The 14,515-nt window shown below is 42.0% G+C and overlaps 1 protein-coding gene and 1 long non-coding RNA gene across 4 annotated transcripts in view; one reads left to right on the top strand and one right to left on the bottom strand.

The window, feature by feature from the left end:
• calcr (calcitonin receptor) overlaps nt 1-8,309 on the bottom strand; it is a 46,709-nt gene extending 38,400 nt beyond the window's left edge. The window contains exons 1-2 of one of the 3 annotated variants that reach the window (XM_069515776.1): nt 7,776-8,309; nt 7,562-7,675 (exon numbers count right to left, since the gene is read on the bottom strand). The gene's annotated coding sequence lies outside the window, so the exon portion shown is untranslated. Of the gene's footprint in view, nt 1-7,561 lie in introns of all 3 variants that reach the window. The other 2 variants (XM_069515778.1, XM_069515777.1) reach the window with 2 other exon arrangements.
• Nucleotides 1-14,021, top strand: part of LOC138405827 (uncharacterized) — a 61,573-nt gene extending 47,552 nt beyond the window's left edge. The window contains exon 2 of the long non-coding RNA XR_011239496.1: nt 11,722-14,021. This is a non-coding gene — a long non-coding RNA (uncharacterized lncRNA). The remainder of the gene's footprint in view (nt 1-11,721) is intronic.
• Nucleotides 14,022-14,515: the final 494 nt, after the last annotated feature.

The raw sequence follows: 14,515 nt of genomic DNA on the forward strand, positions 1-14,515 counted from the left end.
GCACATTCTTCCACAGTATGCTCTCAATTATCACTGTGAGGGAGGACCCTGTCTCAGGAGGCCTCCCCCTCTCAACCTTTGCTTTTCTTTCCACATTAAATATGTTTTTCCCGGGCATTTTAATCTTCTGAAAAAAAAGGAAACAACTATGAAGGCGACCAGAAACATATCCACTCTTTAGGAGAAGCATGAATGCATTGATAATTTTACCCCAAATATGTTGTTTTTGCAACACAAATTTGATTTAAAATGAAAAAAATGACTGAGCTTAAATTGATTAAACCTACAATTACCAAAAATCACAACCAACTTTTTTGTAAAGCTTGGTATCGGCATGCAACATAGATCCCACTGGGATACGCCTTTTGTCCTACATCTCTAACTCCCACTCGCATCCATGTGCAATTGGAGAGGATGCACACTGCAGCTGAGGGCTATGGGAAAGCAATTAAAGAGGTATTTTGACCTCCGCCATTGACTACAATTCCCTTGTGGGCACAGTGTTCTTAGCACTCTGCTGGGTCAGGGAGTGGACTGTGTCTGGGTGCTTCATGCTGTAAACAGACAGACAGGGGGATAGAGACAGGCAGAGGGAGAGGAGTATAGGTGCTGTCATCACATGAACGAACAGAGGGCCTCAGGATATCTGTCTTGTAATATTGTGACCTGAGGGTCACAATGAAAAGAAAGTAAAAGTGGAGGAAATAACCAAAGGATGCAAGAGAGTGAGCAAAAAGTTCTGTTCTTCACAATAATAGTAGGGAAACTTAGAACATGGACAATAGGAAACAAAGCCAATGTCAAAGGAGGAAAAGAGAACTGTAAGTGAGTGTGGAGAGGTTTTGAAGAAGAGTATGCTGCAAATCACTCTCTCTCTCTGCTCAACAAGCCCCTCAAGCCTCATTCTGAAGCCCCTGAAGGCCTCTCAGACCCGCACAAAGAGCCAGCACAGACCTTTTTACTGCTCTGACTCGCTGTTACTGTTAGCAGAGGACACGTCTGCCATGCAACGTTTTTTTTTATGGAAACGACAAGAGTTTAATTTTAGTATATCGCTCTGAAGTTTGGGAACATCAGGTTTGTCTTGTAATATTTAGGCGAATTTCAGGATAGTAGACCAAGGAGAAGGAGAGTGTAATAATAAACAAGATCATACAAATTCATGGCAGAGGCTGAAAGACGGCAGCTTTTGATGTTTCACAGGCTTTAAATGCAGAGTGTGTGTGCAACGTGTGTGATGACAAAATAAACAGTCATTCAACATAATCAAGGTCACGTTCAGCTTAAAAAATGCCCCTCTGAGTTTCCACAAAAAAGCCCAAACACAGATGCACACTGGCCAAAATAAACCCAATGTGTTAGAGACAGAAGAAAATCATTGTCCACAACCTCCAACATCAGCGCTTTTACCTCAGCACCACAAATCAATCACACAGACCTTAATTGGGGTTCGGGGTTACACCTGATATAACATGCCACCCTGTGAGTCATGGGGGGACTTGAAGTGCAAGCCAAGATTAGGATGAAAATGAGTCAAACAGCAAAAGAAATCAATGAGCATTCTGGGAGTTCAGGGATATTGAAATAAGTCAGAATTACCCGTGTCTCTTAGAACAAACAGAGCTGCCCTTAGATGGAACAACTAAAAGCTACATTAGGCCCCTGAGAGCAAAACCTTAATTTAAAACAGCAGGGGTTTTTAGAGTGGCACGACGTGTCACTAATGCTCTTGCTACATAGATTTTTACTTGGATGTTAAATCTTTTCAGATTTCCTGTTCACAGAATGACTGGAGGTTATTTCATCGTCAAAACCTTTTTTTCTCCAGGTTCGGGTCTTTACAGTTTTGGAGAAAATATTGCCTCATAACACTCTCAACACTAGAATAAGCTATTTCTCTTTATGTATGCATTACTAAATATATTGTTTTAAAGCAGATGGGAAATTTGGGAATTTGGGAAATTTCCATTATTGTCTAACGGTAAATGCTAATATTGATAACACTTTTGTGTCAGCATAGATCATAAACCCTGCCTCCTCCACTGGCATGAAAACAAATTAGCTTACCAACTGTCAACTTATCCCTCTTATGACCTTTTCACGTTCTCGTTGATGTGGGACGTCTATTCAGTGCAAAACACGGGTTCTGATTATTAAAAGAGATCACTCTCTATGCCACTGACTTGACAGACTGCAGGCACGTTTACAGACAGAGGCATCAGCGCTGTGTGTGAGTGCCAGATCCGGTGAACTGGAGCCAATAATATTCCAGTGCGTCACTCTAAATATCGGTGTCTGTGAAAAAAGGAAAAGGAACGAGCATATCCAGAGTGATAGTCTGGACACCTGGCAGGTAAACAGCAAGAAAGATCTAAAGTGAACTACAAAAGAAAGGTAGAAAAGAAATTGTTCATTTTTGTTGGCATTGTGAGAAGTTGAGTCCACTTTTTTCACATTTAAATTTAGGAACTGCAATCTTCAAACTCTGAAATTTTAAATAGCAAATGTAGAAAGGATCATTTCAAGACAATTCATCAGTTACCTCCATCTGTCCCTGTTACCCTGAATCATGTGCACTCTGTGACAGTGTCTCTATCCAAGCAACAGAGAGCTTTCAGGAGTTGACATTTTGTCGTGGACAAACCCTCAGGAAGCGTGTTTGAACCAAACACTGGAGGGAGAAGGTTAAAAGAGAAGGAGGACAGGGTGGAAAGGGAGATGAGCAAAAGACAGGAGAGACTGAGAATGCAATTAACTGTGAAGGACAAAAAGTGAAAGGACAGAGGCAGCAGAGGACAAGAGATGAGGAGAGACAGACAGAGAAAATGAAATCACATGGAGGGAGACAGGTTGGTGGGAAAAAATACAAAGAAAAGAGATAGGAGAAGCATGTGGTGAGGAAACTTTGAAATGAGTACAACAAAAAATGACTATCTCATAATTAGATGAGAGAAAAGATGATATTGCAAAGTATCTTGAAAGTAAAGAACTGACAAGAGAATCTGAGGGAATGAACCCTGAATGACCAGCGACATAATTAGAAAAAAAAACGAGATAAGGGCCGTTTCTTGAATGCAGAAAATATTACAGTGATAATTGGATCCTTTTTGCAGACGAGTTTGATCCATTTACTGTCATGCTCATCCAGAAGTGTAGAGAAGAAGCAAGTTGGCTTTGAAAGGGTTTATTAGAACATTTTAAGGTACTGCATATTGATCAAACGGGGGATTCAAATCTCGTTTAAACAGACTTGCTCTGGCACGTGGCTGCTGTCATGTCACACCCATGCTTCCACACCTCATTTCTATCGCAGTGTTCTGAGCAAATTAGTTTGCTGTCATTGTAACAAGTTTTACTGAATTATTGTTGATCTCATCTGTTAAAGATGGCACATATTGAACCAGTCTGGTAGAAATGTAGAAACCCTTCTGCAGACCCACAGACTAACAGCTCTGCAATGATGAACCATGTTTTTAAAAGCCGCTGCAAAGAATCCCCTGTCTCTTCCATGAATTGCTTTTTTCATGTTTCCAAACCTATATTGTGAATTGTATGACCTTTAGGTAAATAACAGTGAACAGTAGAAATGATATAACAATAATGTGGAACCACACGTTCCTGGGCTTTCCTAACAAATCTCAGTGATTTCAAATAGGGTGCGCTCGATCGATCAAGGTGGGGAGGGGGCACGTTTTGCCATTTAAAGTAGGATCTGGAGCAGCAGTGCTGCAAATTGAATTTGGGTACTAGAGGAGGGGGGGAAATCAGAGGCCAGAGGAGACACGAATACATTTTGAGCAAAAAGTTCAAATGCACCTGTCAGTACCTCGTTCTCATCAACACACACTTACTGTCTCTGTTTTATAAACCTGTGTTTACTAAGCTCTCAGCCATTCACTCTATTGTAGCACCACCTATTGATACCACAGCAGCTGTTCAGTGCCGTCGAGGCTGCATTATTTACAGAAGATATATCATCGCAGAAAGTACAGAGTATTAATAACGGAGCTGAAATAAAGACGTTCTTGTTACATTCCTACCCGGTGCATCTCTTTCCTCCAGTCTTGAGTTCAGTCATAAATCATGCAAATGTTCATCCAACCAACTGAGCAGCTTAACGGAGCAGAGATAACAGCAGCACGACTGTGAAATTAATTATTACAACAGCGGATCTGTTTTCACGAGGAAAATCGTGAACGAGAGAATTTACCTGAATAAGGTTCAAATCTGACTCAGGAGTCAAAGCAGTGTAACGTATAAGATGGACAGAACTGTACAGAACAGCTGGGGCCGTGCTGCACATGCTGCAGCACTTAACTTTAATCACATCCTCCGACCCGTCCAGCCTGCTCAATGGTCTACGCTGAGTAAACTTCAGCATCTCTTGCTACTCTATAAATGCCTTAATCATTTTACACAGACGCAGCTGTGCAGTGCTGAATGAAGCTCCGGGATCGTGAAATGAAGAAGTAAAAGCACGACCTCTGGCTCTGACAAGCACGGTTCTTTTCATCGCGTAACGGAAAAGGTGAAACCACACCTTAGGAGTCTTTCATCGGCTGATGTGTGGACTGCTAGCCTGCAGAACTCCAACCTTCACGTCTGACATCACAGCTTCAGTCCAAATTATGCAGCTCCTCTGAGCGTTTAGCCTGCCTCCTCTTTCAGGGTTTGCAAACGAGCAAATGTAAGAAGTTGATGCGTATTTTTGCACATGACAGCAAAATTGTCCACATCATCCATCTGGCTTTAGACAGCTTGGGGTCAAGGATAGAGAATTATCCATGGTGACAACTTTGGACCAGAATCATGTTAGCTCACGTGATTCCTGATTCCTCCAACTTGTTTTCCCAAAGAAGTGTTAAGTAGAGGGCTAAGTACGACAATGTAAACTGAGCATTGCCTTGTTCATGAACACATCGATTACGATGTTCAGACGGAGAGAACAAGTGACATTTAGGGTCAAAGCATGTTGGTATGAATAAAACATGGAGCATTTGCTTGATTAGTATTGAGGAATAACAACAAGCAGAGGAGCTGGGGATATTCTGCTGACCTTGGCCGAGTGATGGATCTCAATTACATGACTGTGTGTGACTCTGAGATGTGTGCGTCTGTGTGGCCTGTCAATCACTAAATTAAACAGAAAAAACAGTTTTCATAACGTAAATCATTGAATTTAACGTAAAGACATGTTTCAAGGTTTGTCTGTGTGTGTGTGTGTGTGTGTGTGTGTGTAAACAGTGATTTCCTATGCGACACACCCCAAGTATTGTTGTCCAACACAAACTAAAGCACATCACCATCTTTCATTGGGACATGAAGCTTTTCAGAAGCTCTCTCTGACAAAACCACTGAAATCAAACACACCATGGACACACATACACTCACTCACTCACACACACACACACACCCACCCCTCTAAAGGCCCTTCTTTGCTTTTTAATCTCCTCATGCAGACCATTCTCTCCCTCTCTCAGACCTCCAGCTCCTGTCCCTTGAAATGAGGAGCAAATTTGCCGCTTGCTTGCTCAACCGTTCACCTGTCTGAGACCAGAGAGACCGACCAACAGACAGCGTGTGGGATGATGAAGGACGAACTTATCTCTGAGACTCAGAAAGCAGCCAGACATGTTACCAACCAATCCCAATTCACTACGGGTCGCTGTTTATATCTCAGCCCGCCCGTCTGCACGTATCCTCTCGTTGCCGTCTTTCTAACTGCGTGCTGTTTCTGCCTCTCTTTCTTTGACAGCCTGACTGAGTGTCTGTTGCTATTCTCGTCTTCCTCTGAACTGCACAGGGTATCAGCATTCTGCATGTGCCGAGAAGCTCTCATTCCTCAGTCCTATCAGCTCGCCCAAGCCTCTTCACTCACCGTTGGCTCTAATAAAACCCCAGATGACACGAGCCATTACTCTAAACACGGTTATGTAAATACAAAGGAATCCCCCCAAGAAGAATCCCAATTTAGCCGCAGACATCTTCAAGGCGGGCCCTTCTGTTTCTGCTCCGTTTCTGCCACAAATGGACAGTGAAGTGATGCAGGCGGCATTCAGCAATTTTGGCTTGTTTTGTTTCCGGCTTGTGGTCTAGTCGGTCTGTGCAGGAATGCTTATTTTCCCCTCCTCTGTGAATTTTCTAATATAATCAATATGAGGGCGAATGCATGAATGCAGCAGCGGCAACAATTCTCACGGAGAGGAGAAGAAGCTCTGGAGTGGATTTGGCTCATGAAAATGTAACTCATACAAAAGTCAGCAGTCCTTTCTGAGAGCAGAGCAGCATCAGCTCCAGTCTCCACGCAGACGCTGTGTCTTGTAAGTGTGGCATGGTGATTAATACAGCAAGTGCAGAGAGGTGGCACATGTTGACCTTTCATCTGCGTATACGTGACTACTTTTGTGCATTGTGTGCTGCATGGATGTGTGTGTGTGTGTCCTCCTGTGTGTTTAGCGGCTTGTAAAATTGTATTTGTCACTGGGAACAGAACAGATGCCTCTCCATTTTTGTCCTGTGAATTGCTCTGAGGAGAAGCAGGAGCCTATGTAGGTGCAACACACCCTGTGTGTGTGCGCACTCGTTTTTGCGTCCTCTTCAGGACTTTTTCCAGCATAAACACTGACCGTGTCAGGACTAATAGACCTCATGGGGACCGAAGCCTGGTCCTAATGACGCAAATTATCATTTCTGAGCTCCTGGTTAAGGTTAGGGGTAAGATGTAAATTAATTGTGGTTAGGTTATGGTTAGGGTTAGTCATGAATTGGTCATGATTAAGGTTAGGGGCACGTTTGTTTAGGCTATCCACATGGAATGGAAGTCAAAGTCCTATTAAGGATAAGTACGCAAACCTGTTTGTGTGTGTCTGTGTGTCACAAAGTATTCATTTGGAACACCTCTTCAGAAGTCTGGCTGCTATTAGCACAGATCTGCCTTAAGTTTGCAGTTTGTTCTCCACTACTAAAAATCCCTCCGTAAATTTGCATTATTCATTTTAGGAGTATCCCCTGACTGTAACATCCCTGAGCATTAACCTGTATTAAATATTTATTTAGGATGTCTTCAGAAGAAATTCAACAATATAACACAGAATAAGATTTTCTCCAGTGGTAGAAAACATATGCTTATTACAACACAGTGAAGACTCTCCTCATCCTTTCCTTCAGTTTTTTTAACCCCCAAAATAGCGCAACACAACATGAGTGTGAGTCACATTCTGCATTTTCTCTATTTCCCCCTTGCTTCAAATAATCTGCAGCTAAACTGATGTTTAGATCCCCTTGACGCGCCATAATGGGCTATTAATCAATTTGGAGCATGAACGAAAGAAAAGAGAAAATCCGATTTACATTGCGTCAACACTCACGACCATGCAAGCAAATCCCAGCGAGCTGTTCTTTTCTTCATCGGTGGAAAAAAAAAAGGCAAATTGAGATTGAAACTGACAGACAAACTGAAAATATAATCTCCATGCAGCTCCCTAATCTGTGCGCTTTTTTCCAAGCAGCAATTTAAAGAAGTGAATGCCCATAAGAAAAAGAAAAATAAGCTGAGTCTTACCTGACTTGAAGAGATGAGAGAAACTGCAGACAACAGAAACAGATGCTTGTGCAGGAGAAGCCTGATGTTTTCTTCCCTCGGAGGAGACCGACTCCCTGGTGCTGCGCTCCGACCCTATTTAACGCAGTGGCAGTAAATAAAAAAATAAAAAAAAGAAACTTTTTTTTCATCCACGGAGATAAAACCCACAATTAAAAAAACAATCAAATGCTACTTGGTGCTGTGACGCATGTGTCCGGGTGTCTAGCTTCTGTTTTATGAGATGGATTAATGACCGGCGGGGCGCACGGTGTAGGGAGCGCGGGGCAGGGCGCCGGTCCGCGGCCGTTCTGAGCGGTGACAGTCGACTGCCCGGTAATCCAAGTGCGTCTAACAGCCTCCCCGTGCGCGAGCGTGTGTTGCTGGGGCTCCTCCTCGCCTTATCTCTGTGTCTGTGCGTTAAAGAAACACACCGCGAGGAGAGGCTGCTTCTCTCTCCACTGCGCGTCCGTGCGCTCTGGTGTGGACACTCCTCTGGACACCGGGCGTAAAGTGAAGTTACAGAAATGTGACAGAACGCATGTTTGTGTGGGGTACTCAACGGTGCCTTTAAAATGACCTTGTTGACATTACAGGTGAGCAGTTTCTTATCTTTTAAAGCGACACATTGTGTAGCTATATGCGGATGAGGATTAGCCCCTACATTAAACTGTCTAATACTATGTAGGTCCACTTTATGCGGTGCCAAAGCAGTTCTGTCCCCTCTACACATGGTCTCAAGACCTCTGAAGGTGTCCTTTAAGTTGTCTGCGATCCTAAGGTAGGAGATATCAGTATAGAAGGATGGACAACGTGTCTCCACCTCCTCCCATTGTACCAAAATAGAGCCTGCGTGGATATGGGTGCTGCCATATTGTGTTTTTGATGTTTTGGAGGTCCCACCAATGGAACCCAGTCAACCAACCACAAGCTGCCAATCATTACATTTCACACCAACATCAAATAACTATTTGAAACCAAACTTACTGATAAACGAGCACTTGAACAGTATGATAAGAACTGCAGGCAGGGTTTCTGACCTTTACTGCAGCCAGCAACCAGAGGGTGATTAAGATGATTCGGCTTCACTTTTGGGGAACAGGCATGCCATCCATCTTTATATACATTGGGTGGTACATGTTTAGGTATCATTATCATGAATTCCACACAAAGTTTCTCAGCAGAACTTTGCTCTGAGCTTCTCCTCATAGTGCTTCATGCTACCATCACTATCCCTGCTGAAAAACAATAATGCAGAAGCACTCGGCCATCTTTATAATGTAAAAGAAAATCAGATTCATTGGATCAGGCCACTGTTCCCTAACAGCTTTCCATCATATACAGCAGCTTTTCAGAAATTTGTTCTACAGTAGCTGTCCTGTGGGATTCAACCACATCCAGCCAACCTTTGCTCTCTATGTGCGTCAATGAGCCTTGGGCCATGACCCTTTCCCCCGTTCACTGGTTGTCCTTCGGGGAACACTTTTAGATGTAGCTCACTAACCACTGCATTCAGGGAACACTCCACAAGGCCTGTCGTATTGGAGATGATCTGACCTAGTTGTTCACAATCAATTTCACCCTCATAAAAGTTGAGTATGAGTATGTAAATGATTTACCTTTCTTATTGATCCAGTAGAATTAAAGTGAAGACCCTCCAAATGAATGTGACCATAGTTCAGGCATGATGGAGGAAAAGTAGAAACTGATACTCCCTCACTTCTACAACACAACCCATGGTAATGCAGATCTGTATGAGAATCAAATACAGCAGCCTCTTTATTCATTCAACTTGTTTGTCTGATGTTCAGTTATTACTCTCACAAAATGTCCTGTGGATGTTAGACAGCCTAATCTGTTTTGATTTTAAGATGTGATATAACTGTATTAGTGTATTTTATTATGAATCAAGAAAAAATCTAAATCAACAAGAGCATAAAGCACTTCCTGGATGTAGCGGATGTTTTCTTGGACACATGGTAATTTAATTTCTTATTTTCAGATTTTGCGTTTAGATAGTTGGTGGTGTATAAAAGCGAAAGCATCTGCAGAACTGCATTTGGGAGTCCTTCAAAAGTCAGGAAGTGTCCTCTCAGTATTGTCTTTTGGTTCCACAACTTTCTTTTTTTACACTTAATTACAGCACAGCCAGCTCCCGTCATTACCAACCGAACACTCGTTTCTCTTCACGTCTCACACACAGAGACAGGCGAGTCAGTAGTGGACATGTAGCTGCATATTCATGACACGTTGTAATGGTGACAGACATGATGAGCCTGTCATCTTTAAAGCCAGGAGATCTGCAAAAAAGCAGTGCTGCCTTCAAACCGGTGAAAAAGATGGAGCTTCTCCCCCAGGAGAGGGACGGGAGTGGGCAAACACGATCAGCCTGGGATTGTGATTCATATTCCTATGATGAAAACAACATTGCTCTTGTCAGCTACATTTGACGTGCCTGTGTGCTCACATAAGTTGTGTAGATTAACCCCGAAATATTTGACAAACCAAATCAATGTTTTTTGGCGAGAGATTTGTGGCTATTTTATTATTTTATCCCCGACCACACCTTGACCAAAATCATTCCGAACATGCAAATGAAACATGTCACAAGCTACATTTGAAGCTGTATAGCAGATGGCGTTGTGGGTAGGAGGAACTTGTTTTTGCAGAGTCTCCTCATTATGGTCAGTTGTGGTGAAGATGGTAGGTGGAGGGCGACTGAGGAAAATCGAGCTGGAAGGATGCCTGTTTTTGTGGGACATGCTGTGTGGTTAATCTGGAGCATAATGATGCTGGAGAAGATGCCATGGGAGTTTGGTGCCAGCGCTGGCGGTGTCTGTGTTTAATAGGACGTCACGGCATCATATCCTGCCATGAAGGAATGCAATTATTTTTTGTCCTGCAGATGCAGAACAGCGGATCAGCAAGACTTGCTTATAGTGACCACAGGATATTATCACTCAGCTCTGCATTCTTTTTTTTAATTTTTGCATCAACCTCAAAGGAGCATCTTTTAATTCCACCTTTAAAACATTTAATTACCTTAATGCATATGTAACTTTGAGATCTAGTCTTACAGACCAACTTGTCATCAGGCTACTGTCACAGTTTAAACTTTTGTTGTCATAATCCAAAATGCTGCGATAAATGAGCAGTTGTGAGATTTCAGTGACGTCATAGTATACGATTAGTGACAAAACACTATGACCATATACATAACTGTCGTAAACCTAAACTCCAGTAAGTGCAGAGAGTGTCTGCTCATGTCCTTGATCAGTTACCGAAAATATATCCAATTTCATTTAGCAGCAGTTATCATAAAAAGATATATTGTTACTCTCCTCCAGTTTGGAAGCAAATATGATTATTCAGGATTACCCCCCCCCCCCCCCCACCATGGGTTTGCATATCGGGGCTCAGCTTTCCTAAATGTAATATATATTAAAAAGCCATTATCAAGCAGCAAATTCAAATGTGCCAACACGTTTGGATGCCGGGTTCTTTGAGAACTGCTGAACAGAAGCTCGATATAAAGTCTCTGACCTCTGGGGAAATGCTAATTTAAGCGTACGGTCAGAGAAGAGGAGAAAGAAGAGGCCCCAGTTCAGACTGACATTTTTGTTTATATTTATTTCATTTTCTGTCTGCACTCCGGAAGAGAAAACAGTTATCACCTGGCTTTGGGGAAAACAGGCATCTGTATTTGTTTGCTCTGCTCAAATCATTTTTGATCTTCCCTACCATGATGAAAAGAGATTCTGGCACATTTGCAGGAGGGTGAAAGCTGTAGATTTATTCACAGCCATGAGTCATCTGCTACATTAGAGATGCTCTGAACCAACAAAAGCACACCACTATTGTTACTGTAAAGGCCATGGTCTGTGGACAGCAGTTACAATATCTGTTTGTATTCCAAAAAACCATTCTCTGCCATAGAAACTGTGGAAATTAGTATTCACCTCAAAAATCAATTACTGCACCACTACTGCAGCCAAGGCAGGGTGAAATTACATTTGGACTTTAGGAGCAGAGTGTGTGGGTGAGGCCGAATAATGACAATTAGTACGCTTCGACATGCATGTCCACATTAAAACTCATACAGTATATTGATGGATTAATCTCGTCTTGTTGGCATTTTCCAGAGAATCAAACCTCAGAAGGCTTCCAGAACATCTCAGAAGTATGGAGTTGTCCGACTTGTTTGATTATACAGCAGCTACGTGTGTTTGGCAGCCAGATGGACAGCGAGGAACAGCCCAGATTCTCATCACCAGACACATCAATCTTAGGTGTGTGAACGGAGGGGAGACGAGGACAGGCTGAGACACTCCTCTCTATACCCAACAAAGGGGGATGATGGATGTTGGAGAAACTCTGATGCCATGTCAGGGCAGGGCCTTCTGACATGTTTGGTCTACAGCTTAAACAGACTAAACGCTGACATCCCAGAAATAGTGCATCTTAAAATAACGATTCTGATCAAGTTCTGTGCTGTATGTTTCTCCTGGGTTCAGTTTCCGTCGGCAGGTTTGGTCCATGAAAGCAAACACACCAGGTAAAGAAAACAATTACTGAGTTGTAAAACAGATTCAAACAGGCAGACACTTCTTCATCTTCTACTCTTCATTTATAAACCATAGTGCCTCATCCTGTTATATTAACCAGAGTTTTCTTAAGCAATAACAAAGTGTCCCACCAATCTATAGAAAATATTGTTTTATCTATTCTATTTATTTCCTGTTTGTGTCTTTGGGGAAGCTGAAGCATTGAACAAGATTGATTTGAAATACATGATGTAGTTTTCCTCTGGGGAAATGTGTCATTTGCATATTCTGTTACTTCTTAACCAATGTCAGAAACCAAACAGGATTTGTTTCTGTGCCAAAACAAGATATACATTTGTAAAGCATTTAGTTGGATCTCCACCCGGTGGAGAGCCAACGCCTGAACTGCACAGTTTGGGCTGCTCTAGTGTTCAGCAGCAAAATCTGTTGTTTCTATTCTAATAGTCAGAAAAACAGTTTATTGCCCTCTAGGTTTACAATAACTTTTTTTTATTAGAAATGAATAGGGAATACTAATATGCTTATTTGTACCCTGATATAGGAGTGTTGATACGTGAATCTGCCACCAGGGGGCATCTAATATACTGCCTCCTTACCCACAACTACAGTGAGTAGTATATTATCATCATTTACATGTCATGTTGAATGTTAGATTTGCATAACTCAGTATTTTGCTTTAAATGGTGAATAAATTACCATCTAATTAAACACAAAGTCATTGTGCATGCTTACATTTTAAGATCAGTGCAGCAATAATGTTACTGTTTGAGAAATGATCAAAGCCTCCGTTACAGAATTAATCTTGTTCTAAATGAAAGCCACGTTTCAATGTAAACTCCAATCCATCACCATTGAGAATGAGGCAGAATTACCAGGCGTAATATGGTGCAGCTAATGAAACAACCAGAGCAGGATCGGTTCATCTCAGAGCCCCCTGAACTGCACCAGAATCTCCCACAATCCGTGTTTTATTGCCACTCATTAATGGAGCGAGACAGAGCTTTGCTATAATTGAAAGTTAACCACTGGGTGTGTTTGCGCCGTCTCAAACATTTGTCATGTCGTTTGATGATTAAAATGGACCAAAGGGTTGTGATTCTGCAAAGTGTAATTAGACTTTGAACAAATGAATTGTTTACACAATCATAATATATTGGTAAAAACTGTAAAACAGCTTTAAAGGAAGAGGAGCAGGAGCTTATACCACATAAAATATGCGGCTTTGAGGTAATGCATGATGTTTGCTTTGATTAAAAAATGTTGATATGTGTCAATCAGCCATTATGTAAACTGTAAACGTCATGCATCAGATTCAACACACCTTTTGCTCTGCTTTTTTCCTGCACTTTTTCAATATGCTCTTACTTTTATCTTTATTGATTAAAAAGTGAAGGGAGGAGAGAACATTTTACCTCAAAGGGCAGGAAGTCGAAATAAGCTTAAATGAATAAGCCTAAATTTCCATCATAAGCAGTGGTGATGGTTTTAAAGATTAGGTAGAGTACGTACTGTGAGGACGACATCCTCTCTCATATTGCTTCCTAACAGATGATTTAGCTTTGGTTCTTAATGGCAAAAGGGCCTGTGCAGATGTATTACCTTTTACTGCTATTTATAGCTGAGCCAGATTGGTGAGCAGCTTCCTTTAATATCGTCTATAAATATTTATTGCCCGAAAAAAACGTCATGCAGTGCCTCAACTGAACAAAGCAGTTTTGGGGCAGTCAGGATTTTCTAGAAACACAGGGTACTTTGGAATTAACAGCCATCGGAGGGGTTACAGACAATTTATCTTGTGGTACATAAAGTTTATTATCTGTGAATACTAAACTGCTTGTATTGACCCAAAGGAAAATAAAATCCTCCTCAATAACCGAGCTGAGGGAGAAGATGTGTTTCTGCACAATGTCAATGTATCCAATCAGGTTCCCTCATTTATAGTGTGTAGTTCACTAGGATTACATAATTGCTGACACCGTTGCTGATTCACGACTTGTAAACCCACAGCTCGCTCTGCTGCAGCGATGCTTTCATTAACCTGCCACAGTAACATTTTGCTGCTCCGAGATTGCTTCCTTCCTGATTTGAGGCTATACCAAAGCGACCGACATAGGCTGAGGGCCCTGCGAAGTATTTGCAGATAAGAACGGAAGAACGGCAGCAGTAGTGCTTAAAGGAAGGAAGGCCGAGAGATAGAGAAAGAAAGTGCACTGAGAGAAAGTGAAGAGAAAGTGTCTATTTTTTTTGGCCGCAGCATTGTTGTGCTTCTGTCACAGTAATCGTAGGGGCAATAATGTGCACTTAAGTCTATTGTGTTATTTTTTGTCAAGGCTACTCGTGTTTTTATGGTCACCATCACTTCTGGGATTAG

This window comes from Paralichthys olivaceus, chromosome 20 (assembly GCF_024713975.1).
Source record: "Paralichthys olivaceus isolate ysfri-2021 chromosome 20, ASM2471397v2, whole genome shotgun sequence".
Classification (NCBI taxonomy): Eukaryota; Metazoa; Chordata; class Actinopteri; order Pleuronectiformes; family Paralichthyidae; genus Paralichthys; species Paralichthys olivaceus.